At 44.4% G+C, this 27,367-nt stretch overlaps 1 protein-coding gene and 1 pseudogene across 2 annotated transcripts in view; one reads left to right on the forward strand and one right to left on the reverse strand.

The window, feature by feature from the left end:
* Entpd1 (ectonucleoside triphosphate diphosphohydrolase 1) overlaps positions 1–27,367 on the forward strand; it is a 110,076-nt gene that overhangs the window by 26,355 nt on the left and 56,354 nt on the right. The window lies entirely within an intron of this gene.
* LOC101569132 lies at positions 17,968–19,711 on the reverse strand (annotated as a pseudogene). The gene has a single exon (XR_192361.3). The product of XR_192361.3 is annotated as a glutamate dehydrogenase 1, mitochondrial-like (transcript).

Raw genomic sequence — 27,367 nt, forward strand, 5'->3', positions numbered from 1 at the left:
TCTCCTTAGCAGAGAGTGAATCTTATTTGGCTTTAGATACTGCCACTTTCCCTCTCTCTCTCTCTCTCTCTCTCTCTCTCTCTCTCTCTCTCTCTCTCTTTGTTGGGGGGGATTTTTGACACAGGCTCTCACTATGCAGTTCACCTGGCCTTGAACTTACTTTGTAACCCAGTCTGGCCTCAAACTCACAGTGATCCCACTGTCTCAGCCCCTGAGTGCTGGGATTGTAGGCATGTGCCACCATACCTGGTTTAGGTACTGCCAGTTTCAAACAAACATCCCTGGGACATCCGTGTCCATCAAGGGGGCATTCTAAAGGAAGTCACCCTCAGTACTGACTAGATTTCAAAGCAAACATACCTTTCACTGCTACTCTGTTACTAAAAAAAATCTAACCCATTTTTCTTGTTTGGGTAGATGTGAGCATGTGTGTATCAGCTTCAGCTAGTCCCCTTTTTCTATGCTCATCTTTGCTTATTGCATATTAAACACAGAATAATCTATATACAGATCTTATATTATCTTCTAGGAGTTTGACAGTATTCCTACAAAGTTTAACTAAGTAGCATTAGAGCATCTCATTTTCCTGGGCATGCAGAAAAAACAATATCCATGTATATTCTTTCTAGCATTTTGATGGTAGGAAAAATAGCCAAACTTATTTTTAGACAAGTCACATAGCAAAAAGAATAACAAATATTTGTAGTTGCCTTGGGGACTTAGCTTCTAGATACTACTGATTATGGAAATAAAAAGCAGATCAGAGATGGGCAACTTTGTGAGTAAGTAATAGGATAGGAGGACAGCTGGGAAACATGCTGGAAGAAGTGGATGATCTTTGCAAAATATAGGTTCTTAATCAATTTCATTTATTTTTGTCTGATGCTGATTACTGTATCCTGCCACTCTGGGGGAAGAATGCAGTTGAATGCTTTATATGACCAAATGGTTTTTTTGTTTGTCTTTTTTTTTTTTTTAGTTGTAGGAAAAAATCCTGATAACAATTTGACTGTTTGCCAAGCTATCTATAATACAGAGTAAATATTAAAGATCCAAAGGGCCAGGGATATAGTTCAGCGGCATATGCACCTGCCTGACAAGTTCAAGGTGCTGAGTTTGATCCCCAGTAAGATCCACAGACCCTGAATCCAGGAAGTCCAGCTTTTTGTACTACTAGATCTTTCTTGGAACAGCCTTTCATGGATGGCATCGAATGATGTAGCCCCCAGCTCCTGTCACATAGAAATTCCTTAGAACATACACCCACTAACTCTGTCCTGTGTGGCTTGCTGCCCGCGTTCCCAGCACTGGCTCTTTCAGCATCTCTGGGAGCCAGCCTCTGTGGCCTGGGGTAGTGCTGCTGTCGTGTGTAGAGCGTGCACTAAGTGCAGATGTGAAGGCCGAGGGGAAAATTCTGGCTTTCTTTCCCAGTTCCTTGGCAGACGCAGCCAGTGGCGTTCTGGAGGTCATCGGCAATTTGCTTTTTTAGTTGCACGCTGCCTTTGTCTTGCTGTTGACTCAAATGTTTTTGCAATAGACTCAGAGTATCCAGGCCATGCTGGAAGGCAGCCGCAGGTCTCAGTGCTCTTGTCCCTGGAGCTGAGAGACAATGAAGAAGGAGAAGAGAGAGTTAGCTGTTGGAGGAGGAAGTGAAGCTGGAGGCTGGGATAGCAGCATACATGAGCATTAGGCCTGCAAAGCTGCGCTCTGCAAAGCTCCGGCATTCGCAGCATCGCACGCCGACACTGATGGCGGGATGGACCGCACAGGACTGAGGGAGGAGTGCAGGAGTGAAGGCCTAGACAGTCACACGTCGCATGAGGCGTTAGGTGACAAAAACAGCTTGGTTACAGGCGATGAGGGGTCTGAAAAGCCACAGAAGCTTGAAAATATGGGTACTGTGTTTGCCCAAGAATAAGAGCTGAGCACAGAGGCTTCACTGGAATCAGCCCTAGCTGATTATCACCATGGCGATGGCCAGTGTCATGCTGATGTGCCTCACCCTTCTCTTGCTTCCTGGCCACTCTGTGAGGGCAGAGAGGCAAGGATAGGCTGGTTGGGGCTGGTGTCGTTTTTTCCTGGCTGGGTTTTACTTTTGGGAAAACAAAATAACAGGCCCTAAAGCTGCTGCGTATGCGACTCATGAAGCAGAAGCTCCTTTGCAGAGGGAATAGCAATAGTGCAGACGGCCAGACATCTAGCTAACGTGGAATCCTTCCTCTTTTCAGTCTTTTGTTCTTAAAATGTAGCTCTTCTCTGACTCCATTCTTCTGTCTGCATGTCCTCTTGTAGTGCTGTCCTTCAGTTACAATACAGCTGACATTCAAAGAGATCCTTTCTGTAAGCCAACTCTATTGATCTCTAAAAATAAGAGAGAGGCAGAGTGGCCACGCATTCGGATCATCCTGCCTTCCAACCCTGTTCTGCTTCTTACGAGATGTGCCACCGCAGGCAGACAACTTTGCTGAGTATCACTTTCTTTACCTGCAAAATGGGGTTGAGAGTTAGCTCAAAGCTTTAACTGAAGCAACGCACACTCAGTTTATAGTCAACTTTGACTCAAGCAGCTGTTGTTGGAACAGTCTATCTGCCAAAAACAAAGGTCACAGGACATAAAGTTGGCCACAAAACCAACATAGCAACGTCTAAAGCAGAAACCACCCATGACAACTTTTATTAGAAGATAGCTGTGTAAACTGGCTGCGCTTGGCTGTGAGATAGGTGAAGGGGATCGAAGAGAGGAGAGTTAAGTAAGAGCTGGTTCCTCCTAGTAAGTAAAGGACCGAGTTCCCAGAATCAGACTGATGCCCGCATCCCTCCTGTGTGCCTGCCACCTACGTGCCCGTAAGCATGTTACTAGGCTTCCTGAGCCCTGGTTCCTCGTTTCTATTCTAATGACATTCACCGTATTGTGAGGGTTTCACCAAGAATGTGTGCGAAGTGCCCAGTACCCAGAAGCATGTGACTAAGGAGAGGGCGATGGGGAGGCTGGCGGAGGCCTTGGCCTAGAGCCCATGGTGCTGCTCTTGTTGTCTAAGGAGGGGAACGAAGGGAAGGGGGCGTTTGCTAAAGCCTGGGGCTGGTGAAGTGACTGTGCTTCCGTGAGGGCTTCCCTGCTGCGCTCCTGTTCCACCTCCTGTCTGCGTACCTCCTCCCACCCTCGACCTGAGCCCACCCGAAGCCTTTGCTCTCCTGACTGTCGGGGACGCTTTCTGCGCCCTTTCCTCACTGAGTCTACACTTACGTGTCCGCGTTCAGACAGCTTTCAGTGAGAACTACACAGCGCCCTTCCACTCCGAAATAATATTAATGAGTAAGAAAAAGCAAAAGGAAGACACTAAAGAGACTCTGATGGGACACCAAAAAAAATTATGTATCAGAATTTATAGGTAAGTTTCATTTTCTTTCTTTCTTTCTTTCTTTTTATATTTTTAGGGAAGGATCTACAAGGTGTTCAGGGCCTCACTACTAGATTGGACTCATAGTGATCCGCCCGTTTACAGCCTCCCAAGAGCTGGGATTACAGGCGCACCACCACGCCCAGGCTCAATTGCCCACTCAGCGTGCCCCGGGGGCGGAGCTGGCATGGCAGGCCCTGGGATCGAACTCTAGCCCCTGCGCCTGCTTGCAGTCATTTAAAAAAATTTTTTTTAAATTCTTTTCCCATAATTCCATTGAGAAACAAATAGCAATGAGACAGCCTCAAACCAAATTGGCAGGACAGCTTCAACGATCAACACACTGCATACATTCTTCCTAGTGGTTAATTGCTGTACAATACGCGGACTTGACGTCCCACCCACAAACACCATCAGAACAAATCCCTCTATTCATTAAGAGAATGTAACTATATATCTATCCTAACCACTTTGCATACATAACAATTTTTGTGGTATTAGCTTTTTATTGCTATAAGGAAATACTTCCAGTGACAAACTTTAAAAAGAAAAATAATTAGCTTTAGGAGGCTCTGGGCACGGGGAAAGCCTGCTCGGGAGCATCCCTGTGTGGTGGGTAGCAAAGGAACAGCCACCCGATTCCTACAAGTCAACCCAGAAAATTGAGTAGGGCCGGGCTTCGGCTCTGGTAACTACCCTCTCGTGAGAACTCCCAAAGAGTCACAGCAGAGCTCCCTTGATCCTCTCTAAGAACAGGAATCTCAGTCACCTTAGGACCTTTTACTTGGCCCCACCTAGCAGAGTGACCAGGAACTTCTACATTGTCCCTCTGGGGACCGGGCTCCTGACATATGAACCCTGGAAGAACAAGCTAAGTGTAAGCATGCCTGCCTGTGACCACGACTTGTAAAAATTATAAATTTTCCCTCAGGGAAACAATAGAGAAAAGGAGATGCAGGTAACTGAGAGGATTGCTTAAAAACTAGGAGAGTTCTTCTGAAAGTTGCGTCACTTGGTCTAAGTATCTGTTAGCAGCAGGGTATGCTGAAAAACTGCTAAAGACAACAAATTGTTTTGGTTACGGCTCAGTGCAAGAACACGTCCAAGATGTACAGTGATGATGAATGATGCAAACATTTGAACTATTTTACTTTCATCTATGAAAATACGATTCAATCCTTACAAAATAAGCATACAGGGGGCCCGGGGAGGTGGCTCAGTAGAATAAGCACTTGCCTGGCAAGCTCAAGAACCTGAGTTCAATCCCCAGTTCTGAAAAAAAAAAAAAAAAAGCATGCATAAGTAACAAATCACTAAAATAGCTGAGAAATTATTATGATTACCTTTGAATTTTCTAAATGAGAATGTTATAGAGATGTGGTCTTTAAATTCTCAGATTTCATAATATAAACCAGAAAAGAGGATAGATTCAAGAAAGTATATGAATTTAACACTTGACAAAATACTAAAATATATGTGGAAATTATCTCTTAGGAAAGAAAACTGTAATTGTTTTATTTTATTTACTTTTAAATGTTTAAAAAATCTTTATGTATTTGGTGCAGGGTCTCACTACACAGTTTGGACTCATAGTGATCCTGCTGTCTCAGCCTCCCTATTACTGGGATTACAGGCGTGCGCCACCACGCCCAGTTTCAGGGCTGGCGAGGCACACCTGGAGCAGAGCCCGTAAGGCTCAGGGTACTGGGGATACCACCCAGGTCCTTGCGCTTGCCAGGCAGGCGTTTAGACCACTGAACTATCTTCTCAGCCTGCCTATTTTTAAACTAGCATGGATTTGCTAAATCAACATACAACAAATTAAAGTTTGGAAGATTTGAAGGAGGGTGAGAAGATTAATTCTGGCAATCTCTCAAATTGATAAAAATTGTGTATTTTAGCTGTGCAGGCTGGCACATGCCTATTACCCCAGCACTCAGGAGTCTCCAGATTACTGCAGGTTTGAGGCCAACCTGGACTAATAGTAAATTCAAGACCAGCAAGAACATGTCTCAGAAAGGTAGAGAGAGAGAGGGAAAAAAAGAACAATTGTTTTTTCACTTACTTTCCTTTTTGTTGGAAACCTTCTTAAAATGTCTATTTTATTGGTCCATTTTAGATATACATAAGGGTAGCACTGACGAATGCTGTCCTTATAGCACAGGGAATTGGCCCTGCACATGACATAGCTTGCTCTTTCCCTCACCCCTTCCCTCTCTCTCCTCTCAACCCCCCTTCCCTCCATATCTACAGGAGCTTTGCTGCCATTTTTCATTTTGTTCTTTTGCTTCTTGTCCCTTCTTTCTTTCTCTCTCCCTCTTCAGGTTCTCCTTCTCATTTGAACACTTTCTCCCCATTTCCCAATATCCATTATACACTTTTGTATTTAAAAATAGTATATTTTATTTCAGCAAGAGATGTAAGTTGCTTTAGTTATAAAGTTTTTAAAGCGAAAGATAGAGTAGTATAATTCATAGTTCGTTGTGAAGGAAAGAAGAAGCATGGGCGGGATGTATGGCCCTCCCCACTAAAAGGCACATCCTGGGGGCTGGGAGGAGAGCTCGATGGTCTCAGTCCTACCCAGCAAGCAGAAGGACCCAGTTCTGGTCCCCAGTACCGCATGCTGTGAATCCCAGGTGCACTGAGCCAGCCGTCGAAACTGGGCGTGTTGGCACGTGCCTGTGATCCCAGCGCTGGAAAGGCTGCAGACTGGATCGCTGCGAGTCCAAGCTGCATAGCGAGGCCCTGTACCAAATAAATAAACAGAAGATTTAAAACATTAAAAATATGCAATTTTTATAAACTTGAGAGACAGGCAGAATTAATCGTCTTACTCTCCTTCATATTTTCCAAATTTTAATTTGTTGTAAGTTGATTCCAACCTAATTAGGTTGTTTACAAAAATCGTGCAGAGAAAACTCTATAATTATGGGAGAATGGCTCATAGCTCTGCTTTAAAATACAGTGAATAGGGGCTGGAGAGATGGCTCAGTGGTCTAAAGCACCTACTTGGAACAAGCTTGACAAAGCACAGGGATCACGGTTCGAACCCCAGCACCACATGCCAGCCAGCCCTCCCCCCTGGTGGGCTGAGCTGGCCACACACACATACACACAATAAATAAATGTTAAAATAAATAATTAAAAAAATAAAATAAAATACAGTGAATAAATTAGGTATTCTTCACCCACTGTACCCCTAAAAGGCTTTACAACTGTGTCTTTCTTCCTACGCATGCGCACACACACAGACACATGCACATGCACACTGACTAGGGAGTAGCGATAATGCGCCAGGACCTGAAGCTGCAGTTCCCGAAGTGTGAACTTTGGGCTAGCAGCAGCAGCAGCAGCAGCAGCTGGCACCTGGCGAGGCATATTCTCAGGCCTTCCCCCAGACAGACCGAATCAGAAATGCTGAGGGGGCCAACAAATTGCATTTTAATACACCTTCCAGGTGCTTCTGATAGAGGTGCGTTTTTGAGAACTGGATTAAAGAAACTGTCTTTGGAAGGGTCTCCAAAAGAAAAGTTTTCCAGGGTTTGCACTCTGACACAGGGCTGAAGAAGAAAGTTGCAAGCAAAAGAAGCTTGACTCCTGACACTCAGTCAGACTGGGGAGTGGGGCTGACGTTTGCTTGGTAAGACGGGTATATCTTGGAAGGGAAAAAGAAGAGTGAAGCCAAGAGTCAGAACGGCAAGTGTCTACTCTTACTAATTTATGTGATCACAAAATTAAGAGGGCAGCAATAATGTCTTGAAGCACTAATTTATACCTATGTGAAAAGGAATTGTATGTTTTGCGTTTGATTTTTAAATATATTGTATTTTGTTTCACACTAGAATTGTAGCTTCTAAAGATATTATATCTATAGCGTTCTGGTCAGTCCTTAGATTGACAGGAAAATAGGAACTCCTTGAGTTTTAAGATGATTTGGCTGATGCAGTTTTATTTTCTTTGTATTATGTGATACAGAATCATACAGGCCAAAACATGTGAAAATAAGGTGTATGACTTGGTGATGTTTGCCATCACCACACCAGCTGCGTCAGAATCACTATCTGAGTCGGGTCAGTCACCACATCGAGAGCCTCCTCTCTGCAGGTACTGCTGAGTGGTTGGCGTTAGGGGTAGAGCTATGGGTGGAAAGGCAGGGTTCTTGTCTTCTTAACCAGTGTGTGTGTGTGTGGGGGGGGTCTCAATCCTGCTGCAGGTGAGACGTGTTAGAGAGCTCCAAAGCACGGGCTCCACCCTCAGGGATTCCGGTTTAATTTGTTTGAGTCAGACCCAAGAGTTGGTTTTCTTACAAAGTTCTGCAGTGAATCTAGTGACAGCAAGTCACTAGATTGAGACAGATTGATTTGGCAAAAGACTTCTGCATATAGGCAATTGATTATACTAGACGTAAGTATGATGAAAAAATTAGAATATTGTGAAGGCCAATTGCTAATGTAGCATTTGGGGAAGGTGTTCTTAAATTGTTTGAGGAAGTAACTTTCAGCTGAGATTTGAAGGCTGAGTAAAAAAGAGCTAAGCAAAGAGGGCAGGAGGCAAATGTTCCAGCAAGAGCAAAGAGATTGTGCAGGCCCCTGCGACAGGGAAGCAGGATGAGGTGAAGGATGAAAGGGAGCACAGAGAGGAAATTCAGTGGTGGTAAGAGAAGCCCAGGGGCTGGGAGATAGCTCAGCAGTCTAAGCACCTGCCTGGCAAGCGCAAGGACCTGAGTTCAATCCCCGGTACCACACACTGTGCCAGCCCCAGATCCCCCAGTGTGCTGAGCCAGCCAACAAAGCAGGGTGTGGTGGTGCATACCTGTAATCCTAGCACTGGGGAGGCTGAGACAGGAGGATCGCTACAGGTCCGAGCTGCGTAGTAAGACCTCATGCCAAATACATAAATAAATAGATGATTTAAAAAAAATAAGAAAGAAGAGAGAAGCCGAGGAAAGTGGAAGGGCCACAGCGTACAAGACCTGTGCCTTACATTAGGGATTTTGTTCTTTATTCTAAGAGCATGGCAGTCATGTAGTGTTCTACATAACCAGTGGGTGATCTGTGATCATTCTGACCTTGAGAAGGTCACTGTGGCAACGGCTGGAAAGCAGACTGCGAGGCGAGAATGAGTGTAAGGGACACTGAGGAGCCTGCTGTGAAGGGGTAGGATGGCTGGGTGAGAAGGGCGGCAGTGCGATGGACAGGGCCACAGGGGCAGCAGAGCAGTTGGCACGGCATGTGGTACTGGGGATTGAACTCAGGTCCTTGCGCTTGTCAGGCAGGCACTTAGACCGCTGGGTTATCTCCCAACCCCTCATGGAGGTCTTCTCAGTGAGCAAGTTGCTTGGTGGTGAAGAGTAAGGCTGAGAAAAGAATGAAGTATGCTGCTGCTGCTCTCGATATCAGCAAAGGAGGGCGGGGGATGGTCACTAGTTATGAGTGTCGTGCTGTGGGAAAGCAGGGAGAGACAGGCTTGTGGAGGAAGGGAGAGTCACCAGTTATATGTGTGCAGGTATGTCTGTGAGACATCTGAGCTCAAAGGACTGAAAAGTCACTAACACATATCTAGAATAAATCAAGAGTGTTTCTTCCACATAGTCAGGCCATGGGGCTTGGTGGAATTTCTGTAATCACTTTTTCATTTTATTTTATTTTATTTCTTTTTTCCCATAATTTTATTGAGAAACAAATAGCAATGAGACAGTTTCACATCGAATTGGTACAACAGTTTCAATAATTAACACATTGCATACTCTCTTCCTAGTGGTTATTTGTTGTACAAGATGCAGACATGATATCCTATTTACAAACACTATTAGAACAGATCCCTCTATTCACTGAATTAAGAGAATGTAGCTTTATATCTATCCTAACCATTTTGAATACACAGATACAAAATGGTCATTCATCTATATCCCCCTTTTTTGTTTAGTTCTGTCATTCAAATGTTGTAGGTGTGTTAACTCAGCAAAATATTCCAAAATAGTCCAGTAGCCCATAATAGTATTGGGTCTTTGGCTTCACTGGCAATGTCAGAAGTTGTTGACCTGAGTTCCTTACAGCTCAACATAACACCATGGCTTTACTTCTTACACTTCGTTTTTATACTTTTCTGCTGGATGGTTAAGACCAAGATAAAGCAAGACCTATGTAACAATAATTGTAGCTTTTGGATCTGATAAGGTCAGTGAAATCCCCTCAGGATTTATCCTGAGATCCTGTACCTCAGATTGTAAATCCTTTGTCAGTGTCAACCATGTGGATGAGTCATGGCCATCGCTTGACCAATTTGCTCTCTGAAAGCCTGAGAAAATGTTTTCTCTCCATGTGACTCTCCTTAGGTACACTCTACATCACCACTCACTTTCCTCTTTGGTCCCATAATCTCCTTGATCAGAAAATTTGGGACACTACCGAGTTATATGACGTTACAGTACAAGTTCTCATATGTCCTGAGTCTTAATTGACCTTGGAAGGCTAGGGCCAAAATGTTGGCTTTCCTTGCAGCCCTCCTTTTCCCCTAATTTTTGGTCTGCAAACTTAGGTTGTTAACCCTCCAGAAGAGAAGTTTATTGTTATTACCATGCAACCTAGGCTGTTGAGCTTAACCTCACTGTCTGTCTGAATATCAAACATCTTAGGCATAACATGGAACAGGTATTTTTCATCAAGTATTAATATGTTAAATTTTAAGTCCTTACAGAATATGATGAAAAAAATTTAAAACATTAAAATATATTTAAAAAATAGGAATAAAGAATTATATATGTTTACACATAAGGCCAGAAATCTAACCATATACAACATTGTTGTAGGACAGTCCCACAGCACTCCTTTTCCTGTCTCCTGCCTTCATTCAGCACCCCCTTCCTTTTTAAACAATCACCTACCCGAGAGACAGTATGGCAGCAACTGGCATGTCATGACAAGCAGCCCGTATTCGGAACACCAGAATGACAGGCACTCCAAGCATGAACCTACTATTACAAATTGCCATCTTCAGTGCAGTTGCTTAGTTCACAGGTGTCAGTATATATAGTTAGTCAGGGTGACAATCCTTCCAATTAACTGCTAGATTTGAAAATCTTCTGACGATTCTCAGGATCATTGCCTTGCCCTTCTTGTACATATAATTATATGGCTTGTCTCTGTCATGTTTCCTAACTCTTCTTGCTCTCTCTTCATTGTCTAGTCCTCAAGTTCTTGCTTTCCTTTAATTGCATTATATCTTTGTATTGTATTTCTTCTTTTGAGTTTTTATACTAGGGAAACTATATGATATTTACACATGTGTATCTGGTTTATTTCACTTATGAGTATATTTTCAAGTGGCATCCACTTAAATATAAAGTTTAATCACTTTTTTTTATACAAAACTCATTATATCTTTATATCAACTTACCAAAGCAGGTTGTGCTTTAAAAATTTTCGTATAAAAATGGAACTAAAGTGCCTGCTTAGGCAGGCACAGGGACCGGGGTTCAATCCCTGGTGTGTTGTGCCAGCCCTGCCCCTGGGACACGCTGAGGTGGGAGATTGAGACTGGGCATGATGATGTGCACCTGTAATCCCAGCATTTGGGAGTCTGAAAATGGGAGAGTCAATATGAGTCTGATCTGTGTAGTGAGACCCTGTAGACCTTGCACAAAATACATTTAAAAAAAAAAAGAAAAGGAAGACTTGGAAAGATGAACTAATGTTCCCAAGTCATACACCTAGTAAAAGTCAGGGTGAATCCACCTCACAGTCACCCATGAAGGATGTATCAGTATGTAATCCTCCTGCCTCTCCTGAATCAGAACAACTGACTCCCACATAATGTAGAGTTGGCCACATTTCCCAAGGAAGGATCGGCTAAGTATGTAGTTCCTTCAGTCATAAACATGGCATTGAGCCTTATTATTCTTTCTACTTCAGTTAAAAAAAAATCCTGTGGAGTTTATGACTAAGCCCTGGGACCTAGGCTTGGGATTTGCTGCCCAAACATCTGTCCCCTTGCTTCCTACAAAACAGGCAGACTAAAGCTGAGGTTGCCTGGCAGCTAACTAAAAATAGAACCATGAAACCGAGAGGTTAAAATACATATGAAACCAAATAACCCCCCCTCTCCCTTTTGATAGAAAAGACTGCATACTAAAGATCCAGATTAACCTTATCCATTCATTTATTCAGCTGACATGTGGAACACTGCTATAGGCCAGCTTTTCTTCCCCCCACAGGGAAGTGAAATATTCTAAAGGTGGTCTGTCTTATGGAGATGATGGACACAGGTTAGCAGCTGCGGCATTATGAGGGGATTGCTCTGAAAGGGATGCAAAGGTAGGTGTTTAACCCATCATTAGAGAAGGGGGAGAGGCAACAATGGACCTAAAGTGATTATCTTCAGCCTAAGATTCTTTATTTCATAGAGTTAGATGAAGAAGAGCAAAAAGAAGTATTTAAGGCAGAAGATAGACTCATGACCAGGTTGCAAGGTGGTGGGGGGAAAGGCCTATTTAAACCTAAAATATTAAACACACCTGGATTCGGTGGTGATTGGATGGCTAGTGTGACCCTAAAATTATGGTGAAGAGTTTGACACTTATTTTGAGGGGAATGAAAAAATTTTGAAGACCTTCACACTGGTAGGTGTGTGTGCAATGAAGTTTGCATTTGGGGAATGATAATCCTAGCTTAAAGGTAGAGGATGGATTGGAAGGGGAAGAGCATAGAGGTGGAAGGATTCTACAGAAGCTCCTGTATGAGTACAGGGGGAATGAAGGGCAGATTCTTAGAGGTGGAAGATATTTAATGGTAGAATAAAAAACAGTTTGGAGAGAGAATAAGGAATTTAGGAAGATGGAGGGAAGGGAGGTAGCAACCATTACTGGATAGATTAACAAGAGAAATAATGGGAAGAAGGAGTTGAATTTTAATTATGATGAGTTTGGCCGTGGAATATCGCAGCAGGCATGTCCCGTAGGTGACGAGAATTATGAACCTAGCGCTCAAGGGAAAGTTCCTGGCCTATGAATAATGGCCAGGGAACTGTGGCCAGAACGGTCAGCTGAGCCAGGCTTCCAAGATGGAACCCTGGGGATCAATTATATTTAAAGGGTGTGAGCAAAAGAGCCAGCAAAGTAAGGCTCAGAGAGGTAGGAGGGGCGTTAGAAGCGTCTCGTGTTAGGCCGGCCAAGTGAGCCTGCTCATGTCTCCGTGTCCCCCACGCCTCATGTGAGCATGAGGTGACTGGACCATGGGCGTGTGGAGTCCTCCGTGGCTCAGCCCACTGGCCAGTCCGTAGCTGGATGTGATGCTGGGGGCTGAAGCCTGTGTGGGGCGATGGCCCGGGGCGCGGCTGGAAGCGTCGGCACCGCGTACTCCTGCCTGAGCGCTCCCTTTCTGCGCTTCCTGCCACTCTCTATGCCGTGGGCTTGTGCCCCTCTGCCATGCTGGTCCGCCCTGGAGGCGGAGCACTATGTCCTGAGACGTCTGTGAACTGCGAGCAGAAGTAAACCTCTTCTTCTAAGTTGTGGGCGTTCAGTATTCTGTCGTAATGATAAACCTAGCTAAGACATCAAAATAGGAGAGTTGCGGTGGTGGGACCTCCGCAAAGCGTCCAGTGCTAAGGGACTGTAAGGCTGGCGAGTGTCCATGCATTTAGCACTAGGAGATGGTTGGTGATGTTCACGTAAGCAGATTTAGCGGGCTGGTGGGGCAGAAGCCAGGTGCCGTGGGTCCTGGAGTAAGCAGGCTACCGGGCTGGTGGGGCCGAAGCCAGGTGCCGTGGGTCCTGGAGTAAGCGGGCTAGCGGGATGTTGGGGCAGAAGCCAGGTACCGTGGGTCCTGGAGTAAGCGGGCTAGTGGGATGGTGAGGCAGAAGCCAGGTGCCGTGTGTCCTGGAGTAAGCGGGCTAGCGGGATGTTGGGGCGGAAGCCAGGTGCCGTGGGTCCTGGAGTAAGTGGGCTCTCAGGAGGGGGGGCAGGAGCCAGGTGCAGTGGGTCCTGGAGTAAGCGGGCTAGCGGGATGTTGGGGCAGAAGCCAGGTGCGTGGGTCCTGGAGTAAGTGGGCTAGCGGGATGGTGGGGCAGAAGCCAGGTGCCGTGGGTCCTGTAGTAAGCGGGCTAGTGGGATGTTGGGGCAGAAGCCAGGTGCGTGGGTCCTGGAGTAAGCGGACTAGCGGGATGGTGAGGCAGAAGCCAGGTGCCGTGGGTCCTGGAGTAAGCGGGCTCTCAGGAGGTTGGGCGGAAGCCAGGTGCCGTGGGTCCTGGAGTAAGCGGGCTAGCGGGATGGTGGGGCCCAAGCCAGGTGCCGTGGGTCCTGCAGTAAGTGGGCTAGCGGGATGTTGGGACAGAAGCCAGGTGCCGTGGGTCCTGGAGTAAGCGGGCTAGCGGGATGGTGGGGCAGAAGCCAGGTGCCGTGGGTCCTGGAGTAAGCGGGCTAGCGGGATGGTGGGGCAGAAGCCAGGTGCCGTGGGTCCTGGAGTAAGCGGGCTAGTGGGATGGTGGGGCAGAAGCCAGGTGCCGTGGGTCCTGGAGTAAGTGGGCTAGTGGGATATTGGGGCAGAAGCCAGGTGTGTGGGTCCTGGAGTAAGCGGGCTAGTGGGATGATGGGGCAGAAGCCAGGTGCCGTGGGTCCTGGAGTAAGCGGGCTAGCGGGATATTGGGGCAGAAGCCAGGTGTGTGGGTCCTGGAGTAAGCGGGCTAGTGGGATGTTGGGGCAGAAACCAGGTGCTGTGGGTCCTGGAGTAAGTGGGCTAGCGGGATGGTGGGGCAGAAGCCAGGTGCCGTGGGTCCTGGAGTAAGCAGGCTCTCAGGAGGTGGGGCAGAAGCCAGGTGCCTTGGGTCCTGCAGTAAGCGGGCTAGTGGGATGGTGGGGCACAAGCCAGGTGCCGTGCATTCTGGAGTAAGCGGGCTAGCGGAATGGTGGGGCAGAAGCCAGGTGCCGTGGGTCCTGGAGTAAGCGGGCTCTCAGGAGGTAGGGTGGAGGATTCACAAACGGCGGCTGGCGAGGAGAAAAGAAACAAGCTCGAGAAACTCAAGTCCTAAGAACTGCTGTGGTAGGAGTCTCCCTGTGGGGGAGGTTGGAAAGATAGACTTGAAGGTAAGAGAAGTAAAATAAACAAGCATTTTCTAAAGCTCCGAGAGGATGTGGCCTTGCCCCACCCAGTCCTGGGAGAAAAGGGCAGGGTGGACCCACTATTTTCTTTGATATCTGAGTATTGTCTCTGCTGCCTGTGTCCTCTCCGAGGATGGATCTATTTATGTCATTCCCAGACACCAGACAATGTCTGTCCCATTCTAGGTAACAAAGACTTTTCCCAGAAGTTGGAGTAAAATTTTCCTCACCAACTCTTGTGTTCCCCAGAGTCTTCAGGTTTTCAGGAATTTCTGAAAAGAATTCTAACTATTTTGCAGTCATTTCGTAGTACTATAATATGTGTTTCCCTGGGTGTGGTGTGCTGAACTTTCCTAAAGTGAAGACGCTTTTCCATCCGCTCAGAACAGGGTTGAATTCCAAGGACAGCGAGCACAGGGAGTCAGCTCTGACTGTTGGCCCTCCCAAGCCGGCGTTCCTTGTCTGGCTGCGTGCTCAGGGACCGCTGTGCTTGCCCGTGGACTTAGGTATGTTCAGTGAGCCTGAGTGAAGAAGAAAGCAGGAGGCGTGGGTGTGAGCAAGGAGTGCGCGCTGTGTTGGTCGCACAGCTCCACGTTGCTTCCGTACTCTACCGGGAGCCCAGGTTTTATAGAGACAATCTGTTTCACCTTGCAGAATAAAAAGCATGAAACTCTGTGAAAGCAAACACGCAAAAGATGGGCACACACAGTACAATATCCATTCTGTAACTATGATCTCAGTTTTTAACTTGTAGAAAAATTGAGACGGGAAGATAGCTTGATGTGTATGAAATTAAGGAGTCAGGAATCAATTTGATGGTTTTAGAGGGAGATTCTTCATCACACTGGAGAAGGAACTTTCAGGGAACTAATGCACTTTAGTTCACAGTTAATTGTTGAGAATGTCTTGGGGGAGGATTTGGACACATTATTACATTTACTGTGGACTTGATATCTGTTATTATTACCTTTTAATATATTATGAAATAATTATATAACTTGCCATTCTCCAGAACCAGTGGGAGCCCAGAGTTTGTTTTGCTGCAACTAGAAGGTCCCTTCTGGGAGTGATGGGAGACAGTGGCATCCGAAGTGAGTTTCTTATGTCCAGTCTACTCTGTAATCTTGTTTAGGTGACTGTGGAGCAAAGATAGGCTGTTGAAGATTGAAGGGAATTTTTTAATGAGTTTGTGGCAGGATAGTCTGCCTTGACTCTACAAAAGAACATATGGATCGTGGAAGTTGTCTCAGACATACGTATGACGGCATCACTGTATACGACCGCCAGCTGTGGATCCTCTTTCACTGGCCAAAGTTGGTTTCCCTGGATTCTTCGCAAATGGGTCACGGATCTGTTCCTTCCTACTTTGGGCTTCTTTTATGGTTTGAAAGTAATGCTCAGACTTTTTTGAAAGCTGAGATGGGTGATCATGCACCCACTGGAGAAAGGAGCTCACTTTCAAAATCTCTGCTAATATCTGAAATATATAAAAATATTCTAAGGTTCACTTATTGGCCCCATGGTTCCAATCTGACTTTGAGCACAGGCAGTTTATCTGATGACTTAAACATAGCTGCTGTATTCCCTGAAGTGATAAGAGTTTGTTGGGAAGGTTGAATCTTACCCAAGTAATCAAATTTTGTAACCTATTCTGTCACTGAAATATGCTACTAGTGGTGGTTGTTCTTCTGAAAGAAGAACCAAAAAGTGGTGGAGTCTTGCAGGTAGCTTTTCACTGTAACTCACAAACTCTGGCCAGTGATCTACCTAGAAAGCCTTCTCACTTCTGTGTGTACGAGAAGACGTGCTCTCCGCACTCCTCCCCTCACCGAGCTTCCTGAGCAGACAGTCACGGGATGGACTTTAATGTGCTTGGTAATTTTAATCACATCCTGCCAGATGTTAAGACCAGGTCATACATTTTCAACTACCCAGTATTTCTCTGTGGAGGACATAATGCGTAGATGCACATTCAGAAGGGACTTTTTTTTTGTACCAGGGATTAAACTAGGGACCTTGTGCTTGCCAGGCGGGTGCTTATGTCGCTGAACTATCTCCCTGGCTGGAAGGGACCTTCTAAATTGCATCCAGTTGTGGCAGCCTTTCTACCCATACAGGTACCAGCACAAAATGACTGATGAAGCTTTTCTCATATGTAGTCAGAGACTTGAACAGTTCTGCAGCTTTGGCGTTGGTGGGCGATAAAAGTGCACATAATGTATCCTTTTGCACTCTCCTTAAAAAGATACCACATAGAGCCGGGGTTGTCACTCCGAGGCACAGTGCCTGCCTGGCAAGTGCAAGGTCCTGAGTTTGATTCCCAGTACAAAGAAAAAATCACATAAAAACAAGCGTTGTCGCTTCATTGCTAACATCTGTAGATTTGTCAACCTGAATGGCATACCGGAGTGGCTCGGTAATAGTCTCTAGCAATTGTGTCTGAGTGTCTTGGGCTTTTTCATCAATTCCTCTGGATGTGGTGCCAGAAGAGGCGCGTGGGCCACCTTTCGAACTGCAGCTTCTCCTAAAGGTTCATGACCTGTATTCTTAGCAACGGGCAAGATCAACTCTTTACCAGTGAAGGGCTTCTTAGCTTTCACAGTGCAGTTAGCCAGTGAGCACGGCGCTCAGTGCCGAGGCATTTGGTGATGGGGTGGCCTGCGGCGATTGCTTCTGGGCCTCATGCTCACGTTTTCTTCTTCAGAAAACTTCAAAGGCTTGTCTTTAAAGGCAGAGTGCTTGGTCTCCGAGCGGTGACACAATTTTGAAAGTTCCACGACTTTGTTGGGTAGCTGCTCACCACATACAATACAGAATAAGCTTGGGGATGTGACTCACTCATTGCAGTAGACGTGTATTGTAATTTCAGTAGAACGCAGCTTTTCTTTGGGTCGCAGTCCTTCTGTCCCATAATTAGGTCTTTCCCCCTCTTCTGGGAAGCTCTCAAGTGACATTTGCTTCTCACTCATTTTGGCCAGGGCTGGCTTGTGGGCTTACCACAACCGTGACTGAGACAAGTACACTGGTCAAGTGGCAGGCAGGGGTGGAAGGTGCCTTAGTCACTTTTTTTCCATCTCAGAACATGATACTAGACCAGTGTTCAGGACTTAAAGGAGCAGAGGTTTATGTCTCATTGCAGAGGAGGTTTCTTTTTTTTTTTTAAGTGATTAAAGGCAATTTATTACAGCAGCATGTACATATTTTATTCTAAAAGAATAAAATGCACAAGAGGAATAGCTTTTATTTTTCTTTGCAACTTGTGAAATTGAGTTTTTTGTTGTTGTTGATGTAAAATACTTTCACTCAAGTAACTCACTTGAGGACCATGCCACCTTATGAGGATGCCATATAACTACCTAGGTGTGTCAAAGCGCTAGCTCACAGAGGCTTCTGGGTCAGCACGGACTGGGATCTGGGAGCAAGGCCACAGCCCCGGAGAAGGGGCTTTGTAGTCTGAGGCAAGATGTCTGTGTGGCTCTCCCTGGCACAGCTTGTGCAAGATCCCCTAGCCTTCTCTTGCTTCCTTTTAAAGGGCTGATTTGGGCTGACTGGTTGAGAGTGGTCCATTATCTACTGAGTCATGGGAAAGATTGCTGCGGTTACATGTAAACTGAGGGCTGCAGAAAGTACGGGTGGAGGGGGTGGCCAAGCAGTGGGCCACCAGTATCTAGGTGAAGGTCACACCAGCTTCATTGTACACTTTGAAGACCTTCTCAATGGCATTGACATAGGCCACCGTCCTCAGGTCCAAGCCCAGGTTGTACTTCATCGCTGTGTGCATGATTTGCCTGGCAGAGTGCTCCATTGTGTAGGCCAAGCCTGAGTGCACAATGTCTTTTTCCGATGCGCCCGATATTCTGTCCTGGAACTCTGCTGTTGGGACGATAGGAATTGTTCCACCATGCTTCCCAAATTTTCTTTCTAAGCTTTCTTGAACAGATATGAGCAAGTGGTAGTTAGAATCCCTTTCATATTTGAAGGTCAATCAGCCATAGCTGACATGGTTTAGATTCTTCAGCCACTCAAAGTAAGATACCGTCACTCCTCCAGCATTCAAATAGAGATCCGGAATAACCATGATGCTCCTCTCCAGGAAGATCCTGTCAGCCTCTGGAGTGGTGGGTCCATTGGCACCTTCGGCAATGATCTTGGCTTTGACTTTGGGTGCATTGGATTTGGTCAACTGCTTCTCACTGGCAGCTGGGATCAGGATATCGCAGTCAGCTTCCAAGATGCTTCCTTCATATATTCTTGCCTTAGGGAATCCCAGAATTGATCCATGTTGCAATTTGAAATCTTCCAGTTCTTTTGGGTCAATACCATCTGAATTATAAATACTCCCATCAGATTCCCCAACACCAACACATTTAGCACCAAAACGATGTAAATATCTCATAGTGTGCAGGCCTACATTGCCAAAGCCTTGAACAACAAACGTTTTATCTCCAAAGCCAGGTGTCATTCCTAAAATGCTCATGTAGGAAGCTTCGTTGATGAAATTCTCAATTCCATGAAAAACACCTTGGCCAGTTGCAGAGATTCGCCAGTGGATGCCCCCTTGACTGATCGGCTTTCCGGTAACGCAGGCGTGTGCGTTAATATCATAGTGCCCTATGGTGCTGGCATAAGTGTCCGCGATCCAGGACATCTCCCGCTCGCCAGTGCTCATGTCCGGGGCAGGCACATCAATGCCAGGACCAATAAAACCTTTCTTTGCTAGCTCCATGGTGAACCTTCTTGTGATCTTTTCTAATTCACTATCTGAATAGCTCCTAGGATTGCTCTTAACACCTGCTTTAGCCCCTCCAAATGGTAATCAACCACTGCACACTTGTAGTCATCACTGAAGCCAGTGCCTTCACTTCATCCACACTCACATCAGTGCTGTAGCGGATCCCTCCCTTGCAGGGCGCGCGGTGCTGGCTGTGCTGGGCGCGGTAGCCCTCCACGACCTCCCAGGAGCCGTCGTCGCGCCGGATAGGGAAGGAGACGCTCAGCACATGGTTGCAGGGCTTGATGATGCGCAGATGCCGCGCACGCGATTGCGCTTCTGCTCCTCGCTCTCGCGGGTGCGCAGGTCCTCCACCAGCTTGTCCTCCACGGTGTTGGCGCCGCGGTCGAAGAAGCCCTCCACCATCTTGAAGTTGGGGTGGTCCTCGCGGTCGGCGGCCGCCTCGCTGTAGCGGCGGCGGGGCTGAGGCGAGGAGCGCAGAGGAGGTTTCATTTTAAAATAGTTTCAAATTTTGGTGCCAAGGACTGAACCCAGGGCCTGAACCCAGGGCTTCCAGCTTGCTGGCAAGCGTTCTGCCCCTGAGCCCAACCCTTATGTTTCCTTCCTTGTGCAGCTGGCAGCATGGTAGAAGGGCGCAGAAAAGCCACTCACCTCATGGAGGCCAGAAAGCAGAAAGAGAAGGGGAAGGAGCCCTGGAGGCCACTGCACGCCGCCAGGTCGCAGCCCCGTGACTTCCCTGTCCCTCCCGGGCCCTTCCTTCCTAATGTCGCACCGCGCAGTCTCCTTTCTAAAGCCCCACGTGTAAGCACATGAGCCTTTGGGAGGACATCCGGATATAAAACTATAACAGAAGTGATCAATCAAATAATGGCTGAAGTGGGTGCCAGATCCTAAGTTAAAGCTCGTCCCAGGTGAGCGTCCAGCCAAGCACAGCAGCGCACGTGCTGTGCACACTGCCACCAGGTGCAGCTGAGTCGTAGTATTTTTTATCATAATTTTTATTTTGAAGAGTGAAAAGAGCAAGACAGACCAAAGACAGAAACAGGGTAACATAAAACGATACATACATTACAGATTTTCAAAACAAGAAAAGCTGATTAACAGTGATTGATATGTCATCTATTTTTATCATCAAATCTGTTGCTCAGATTAACAGATATAGTTATGCAAGATGAGTCATATGATTGAATATTATTACCACATGCTTTCAAGAAGTCTTAGTTTTTCTTATGAGAGACTTAGAAGTCTCTCATTTTTTATTATCTTTAAAAATAAAGATAATAATCTTTAAAGAGAGTATAGTACTAATTCATATGACATTAGAAAGGCTAAAATGACAGGTATTCCCAGCATGGTTTTAGTATTACACGTTGCTGTCCTCCATGTAGTTGCTTAGTTCACAGACATCAGCATATAGAGTTAGTCAGGTTGAGAATTCTACCCATAAACTGCTATTTTCGAAAACCTGATGGAAATTGTTAGGACCACTGCCTTATCCATCCTGTACATGTAAATGTATGGTTTTGCCCCACCTTATTTCCTAACTTTTCTTTCTCTTTCTTCGTTGTTTAATCCTTACGTTCTCTTTCTTTCCATTTAACTGTGTTATACCTTTCAGTTTTTATTTCTTCTTTTGAGCTCTTACTCTAGGGAGACTATGATATTTACACATGTGGGTCTGGCTTATTTCACTTATGAGTATAGCTTCAAGTTGCATCCACTTACCTATGAAGCCTTTAAGTTTGTTTTTCTTTATAGCTGAGTAATACTCCATTGTATAAAAGCATCACATCTTTTTCATCCATTCCTCTGGTGATGGGCATTTTGGCTGTTTCCAGGATTTGGCTATCACAAATTGTGTGCAGCTTAATTATTAACTGCCAGTCATTGATACGATATTGATATGAGTCTTTGAGTAATTGACTTAGTATGGTCTCTATGCAGTTAAACCTCTGCACTAACGTTAATTTGTATGGGCAGTCATTCCCTAGTGCCAGCATCGTTGCCTCAGCAGTGTCATGTGTTGCCACTCAGAGACTTGACTAGTTCTACAGGTCATCAGGCAGTGGATTCTTACAAGGAGCCCGCAACCTAGATCTGTCACATGCACAGAGCACAGCAGGGCTTGTGCTCCTATGAGAATCTAATGCCACCACTAATCTGACAGGAGGCTTGGACAGTAATGCAAGTGACAGGGAGCAGCTGTCTACACGGATGAAGTTCACTTGCTCAGTCATCCACCACCCACCTCTTCCTTGTGCCAGCTGACCATCAGGCCACAGGTGCATGGACCCAGGCTTGGGGACCCCTAGCCAACACTCTTTCCTCTTCAAGCTGCTGAGTTCATAAACGAAGGCACTTTCTCCCTCAAATCAAATGACAATTTCTTCTTCTTGGCTTTTTATTCCACTAGATAACTCCATTCCCACTACATTCAGATTCTTTCCTTGTTCAGCAAACAGTATTGAGACGGGCACTAGCTCCTCACTCATATTCTAGATTAGATGACACACTGAAGCCCAAGACTGACTTTGTTTAAAGTACAGGCAGTTTTAGTAAAAGCTGCTGTCTCCTGTGATGTATTGGTCGCTTCAGTTTGCTTTAGGAGACCAATCCTGTCTGAAGTCCAGGAACCTTCTTCTAACCTCTTTGCCTTTCTCCTCGTCAAATGGGTACCAAAATATGCTTGTAAAATCAATGGCGAGGGCGCTTATGTTGTCCATTCGTATTATCATTTATACCTGGCATATTTTTGGCAGGAAGTATAAAACTTCCTTCTTCAACATAAGATTGAGTTTTCACATATCTAAAGTGTATGTACTGACAATAAAAATAAATAATATATCAATCATTGTTACCCAGCTATTCTTGTTTTGAAAATCTGTAGCATATGTATTGTTATATGTTACCCAGTTTCTGTCTTTATTTTTGTTTTTCTTGTTCTTGTTTTTATTTTTCAAAATAAAAGAAAATTATAATTAAGAAGAGAAAAAAAGCATGTGTACACTGTTATTGCTGGTTGAAGTGACAGCCAGCTGCTTAGCGACCAGATGATGTGAATCAAAGCTACCATGGCATTGGGAAGCTTGACCGCCTCTTATTCAGAAGACCATTCCCTCTTACACTGATACGTACCACCAGAGAAGTTGCAAGTGGCCGTCAAATTACATCTTTGAATACACTCAAAGCACAGCCTAGCGAGACCAGGTATTTCTGCCAAAATGATGCAAAAGATATGACACTGGTCTGCAAAGAATAGATGAGCTGGCATTCAGAAGTGGCAGCTTGGACTAGTTAGCTTGGTCAGTGACTGCCGAGGTGCTAGAACGAGCAGTCTGCAAAATCAACAGCAAGGTAGGAGTGTACAGCTTCCCATTTACTTATTGTCCACCTTTGTGGCTTCTAGCCCCACTGACATTTTATTGAAGTCCTCAGCAAGTTTTATCTCTTCAGGATATCTTGAAATCTGAGATGATAATGCCTCCTTCTTTGCTTAGCTTTCTGCTCAGGCTTGCTTTGGCTATTCTGGGTCTTTTCTGGTTCCATATAAATTTTAGAACTTTTGGTCTAGTTCTATGAAGAATTTACTGTTGGTATTTTGGTTGGGACTGAATTAGATCTATATGTAAGTTTGGGCAGTGTGGCCATGTCGATAATTTTGATTCTTCCTATCCAAGAAGAGGAGATGCCTTTCCAGTTTCCAATGTCCTGTTCAATCTCCTTCTTAAGAGTACCATAGTTTGGGTGTTACACAGATTCAATGAAGTCCTAATAAAATACCAACAACACACTTTACAGATCTAGGGAAAACAATCCTAAAATTTTCATGGAATCAGAAGAGACCTAGAATAGTAAAAGCAGTTTTGGGCAGCAAGAGCAATGCAGGAAGCATCATAATGCCTGGCTTCAAACTATACTACAAAGGACTAGTCATAAAAACAGCAGTGCAATGTGGAGTAAAACAGATAGGTGAATTAATGAAACAGAGCAGAACATACAGAAACATGCCCAGGTATGTTTAGCTATTTGGTTGCTGATAAAGGAGTCAAAAGCTTATATTAGAGGAAAGATAGCCTATTCAGCAGTGGTGCTGGGGAAACCAGATAACTTTGCAGAAGACTGAAACTGGACTCTATCTCTCATTGTGTACTAAATTAAATCTAAATGGGTTAAAGATGTAAACTTGAAAATAGAAACATTGAACATACTAGAAGATAAAATAGGTAAAACACTGGAAGCCATAGATGTAAGAAAGAATTTTCTAAACAAAACTATAATTGTCCAAGAAGTAACAGCAAGAATCAACAAATGGGATTATATCAATTTGAAAATGTACAGCAAGGAAATCAATTAGAGTGAACCAACAACCTACAGAATAGAAAAAAAATTTTGCTAGCCACCCTGCAGACACAGAACTAGTGCCTAATTCTGGAAAATATAAAGGAGTGAAAAAATTAGACCCATAAAGTAAAAGACTCAGTCAAGAAATGACCAAGTGAAATCAACAGACATCAGACAGAGGAAGCAGTACAAATGGTCAAGTGTATGGAAAAAAAAGTTCAACATCTCTGGCCACTAGAGAAATGCAAAAAGGAAAGGGGAAAATATCGTGCAAGTGTATATACAGTGTAGCTGAGATGATTGTACTACTAATTTCCATCAGGTTTTTGAAAGTAACAGTTAATGGTTAAAACTTTTGCTTTGACTAACTCTGTGTACTAATATCTGTAATCTGAGAAACGACATAGAAGGCAGCAGCGTGCAATACAGAACCCATGATGGAATGCCTTTCATCTGGTTCTTCTAGATGTGTGCCATTTCTAATGTCTTGTCAGGTATTATTATGCTCTTTAAAATAAATTAAAAAGTAGAAAGTGAAAAGGACAAGAAAAAAATTAAGGTTTATTGAAAGGAAGAGTTAAATTATTTGGCCAGTCTTGCATGCCTATATATGGTAATCTGAACAACCGTTTTGACAATAAAAATACATAATATAACAACCTTTGTTAATTTTCTATTCTTGTTTTGAAATTCTGTACCACATGTATTGCTGCATGTTGCTCTGTTTCTGTCATTGTTTTTGTTATTTGTCTTGTTTTTTGTTTCTTTTTAACTCTTTAAAATAAAATATAAAAAAGAAATGGAGATTAAACAATACTAAGGTTCCATCTTACTGCAGAAAGAATGGACATCATTAATAAATAAAGAACAAATACGGGCAAGGCTGTGGCGAAAAACCGTGCTCCCCAGCTGTCGGTAGGAAGGTGAACTAGCGCAACTGTTTTGGAACTCAGTATGGCGATTTCTCAAGAGCTAAAATTAGAAACTCTATATGATTCAGCTCTCCCCTGCTAGGGAGCTTCCCCAGAGAGCCTAAGCCGCCCTACCACAGCAGCACGTGCATCCCGATGTTTATAGCAGCGTAATTCACAAGATCTCAGGCCTGGCAGCAGCCTGTATGCCAGCGGCAGATGATTGGACAAGAAAATGAGACATCTATATTAAGTGGAATGCTTAGTCAGCTACAAAGAAGGACGAATTAGAGACACTTGGAGGAAAAAAAGGATGCACCTAGAACATACGATGTTGAGTGAAATAAACTGGATACACAGCCTGAAATACCACATTGTATCTTTCGTGTGAGTAAAGCAAAGCGCAAATGAAGGGGTCAGTGGAGAATGGATAGGAGACCTGAAGGTGGATCCTGACAAGTAGGAAGGGGTGCAAGCAATCAAGGGTGAAGGCAAGGGGACCAGCAGGAGAAATAAGTAGAAGAAAGGTATGCCATGTACAGGAATCCAGCAACTTCAAGGGATGGAAACATTATATGCCATAAACACAACCTAGGATTTTTAAGAAATGTATTTAGGACAGGGTCTATAGGGTCTCCAAGGTCTCACTACGCAGATCAGACTCGTAGTCATCCTCCTGTCTTCAGCCTCCTAAGAGCTGGGATCACAGGCACGTGCCACCATGCCCAGTCCATTGGCTGTCTCAGTGCACCCCAGGGGCAGAGCCAGCATGGCAGGCCCAGGGATCGAACCTCGGATGCTGCGCTCTGCCTAAGCAGGTGCTTTAGTCTGCTGAGCTATATGGCTGACCTAGGATTTTTTATATTTTTCTCTGAAGTTCTCATAAAATTCAGGAGTGAATCCATCGTGACCTGGGCTTTTCTTACTTGCTAGTGTTTTTAATTGCTGACTCATTTTCCTCACCTGTTAGTGGTCTAGTCAGAGTTTTCGTATTTTCTTTGTTCAATTATAGTAAGCCATATGCATCTAGAAATGTACCCATTTTTTTTAGAGTTTCCAATTTACGTCTTTGTTTTTGGTGCCGAGATTCAAACCCAGTGCTTCCAAAATGAAAGAAACCTTTTTTTCTTTCCCGTAATGGGAATCAAACTCAGGACCTTGTGCTTGCCAGGCAGGTGCTTAAGCCACTGAGCTATCTCTGTAGCCCTATAAACATTTATTTATTTACTTACTTACTTATTTAATGTATTTGGCATAGGATCTCACTACTCGGCTTGGACTCATAGAGATCCTGTTGTTTTCAGCCTCCCCAGCACTGGAATTGCAGGCGGACACCAGCATGCCCAGTTCTGGTGGTTGGCTCAGCAAGCCTGAGGGTGGGGCCACCGTGGCATGTAGTGCGGGGATCAAATCCTGGTCCCTGCACTTGCCTAGGCAAACTCTTAGTCCACTGAACTATCTCGCCGGCCCTTCTCCAATTTATTGTAATATGTTTTTAAAATAATTGTTTTATAATTCTCTAGATTTCAGTGGTGTCTGTTGTAATTTGGCTTTTTAATTCTTGATTGTGTTGCTATGGTTCTTTTCTTTCCATCATTAGTTCAATTTTACTAAGAGCTTATTGGTTTTATTTACAAAAATATAGTAATAAAGACAGCATAGTACTGGCACAAAAGTAGACATAATGTCCAATGGAATGGAATGATGGAATAGACTAGACTAGACTAGACTAGACTAGAACAGGAACAAAACAACTCCCTGCACCTTTTGCATCTGGTTTTTGATGCAGTGGCTAAAAGCTAATGCTGGAGAAAGTATAAGCTTTTAACAAATGGTGTTGGGGAAACTGCTATCCACATGCAGAAGGATGAATCTAGACCTGTGTCTATCTGTCTGTACTAAGATCAAATAAAAAAAATGAAAGACCTACATAGAAAAACACACACACACTGACTCTGCTGGAAGATAAAATAGAAAGAAAAAAAACAAAAAACCACTTGAAGACATAGACATAGGCAAGTACTTCATAAGTAGATCCCCAACAGCACAAGAAATAAGGCCAAGACTCAACAAATGGGATTATATTAAATTAAAAATCTCTGTACATTGACAGAAACAAAAGAGTGAAAGGCAGTGCAGAGAATGAGAAAAGACATTTCCAGCTACTCTTTTTGATAGAGGACTAATATCCAGAACATATAAAGAACTCAAAAATTAGATCTCTCAAAACAAAAGACCTAATAAAAAATGAGAAAATGAAATGACTAGATACTTCTGAAAGAAAGAAATACAAACGGCCAGTAAGTTCAGGATTTTGGCCCTTAAGGAAATGCAGATCGAGCCAAGGCCAGGACTCCGTCTCACTCCAGTGAGAGTGGCTGTCATTGAGACGCAAGGACGGAGGCGAGAGGAGCTCCCTCCACTGCCGCTGGAATGTGACCTAGAACAACCAGCAAGAAAATAGTGTGGAGATTCCCCAAGAACTAAACATAGAAATTCCATTTGACCCAGTTATTCCTCTCCTGGGTATCTTTCTTAGAGAGTCAAATCATTTTACAGTGATAAGAATATACCCATGTTTCTAGCGTTACAACTCACGGTATCTAGATTCTTATAAAAGGAAAAACAGATAAAATAAATGTGGCGTATAAATACAATGGAGCGCTACTCAGCCATAAATAAGGATAAATTTGAGTCGTTTGTAGGAAAATGGATCTTGAGAGCATAGTGTTAAGTGAAATAAATCAGACACAGGAGGTTAAACATTTCTTTTTCTTTTTTTTTTTTTTCAGTTTCAACAAATAATACACTGCATATATTATTCTTAGTGGTTAATTGCTGTACAAGATGCGGACTTGTGATCCTATTTACAAACACCAATAGAACAAATCATTCC

The sequence above is a fragment of the Octodon degus genome, unplaced genomic scaffold, assembly GCF_000260255.1.
Source record: "Octodon degus isolate 3935 unplaced genomic scaffold, OctDeg1.0 scaffold00010, whole genome shotgun sequence".
Taxonomy (NCBI): Eukaryota; Metazoa; Chordata; class Mammalia; order Rodentia; family Octodontidae; genus Octodon; species Octodon degus.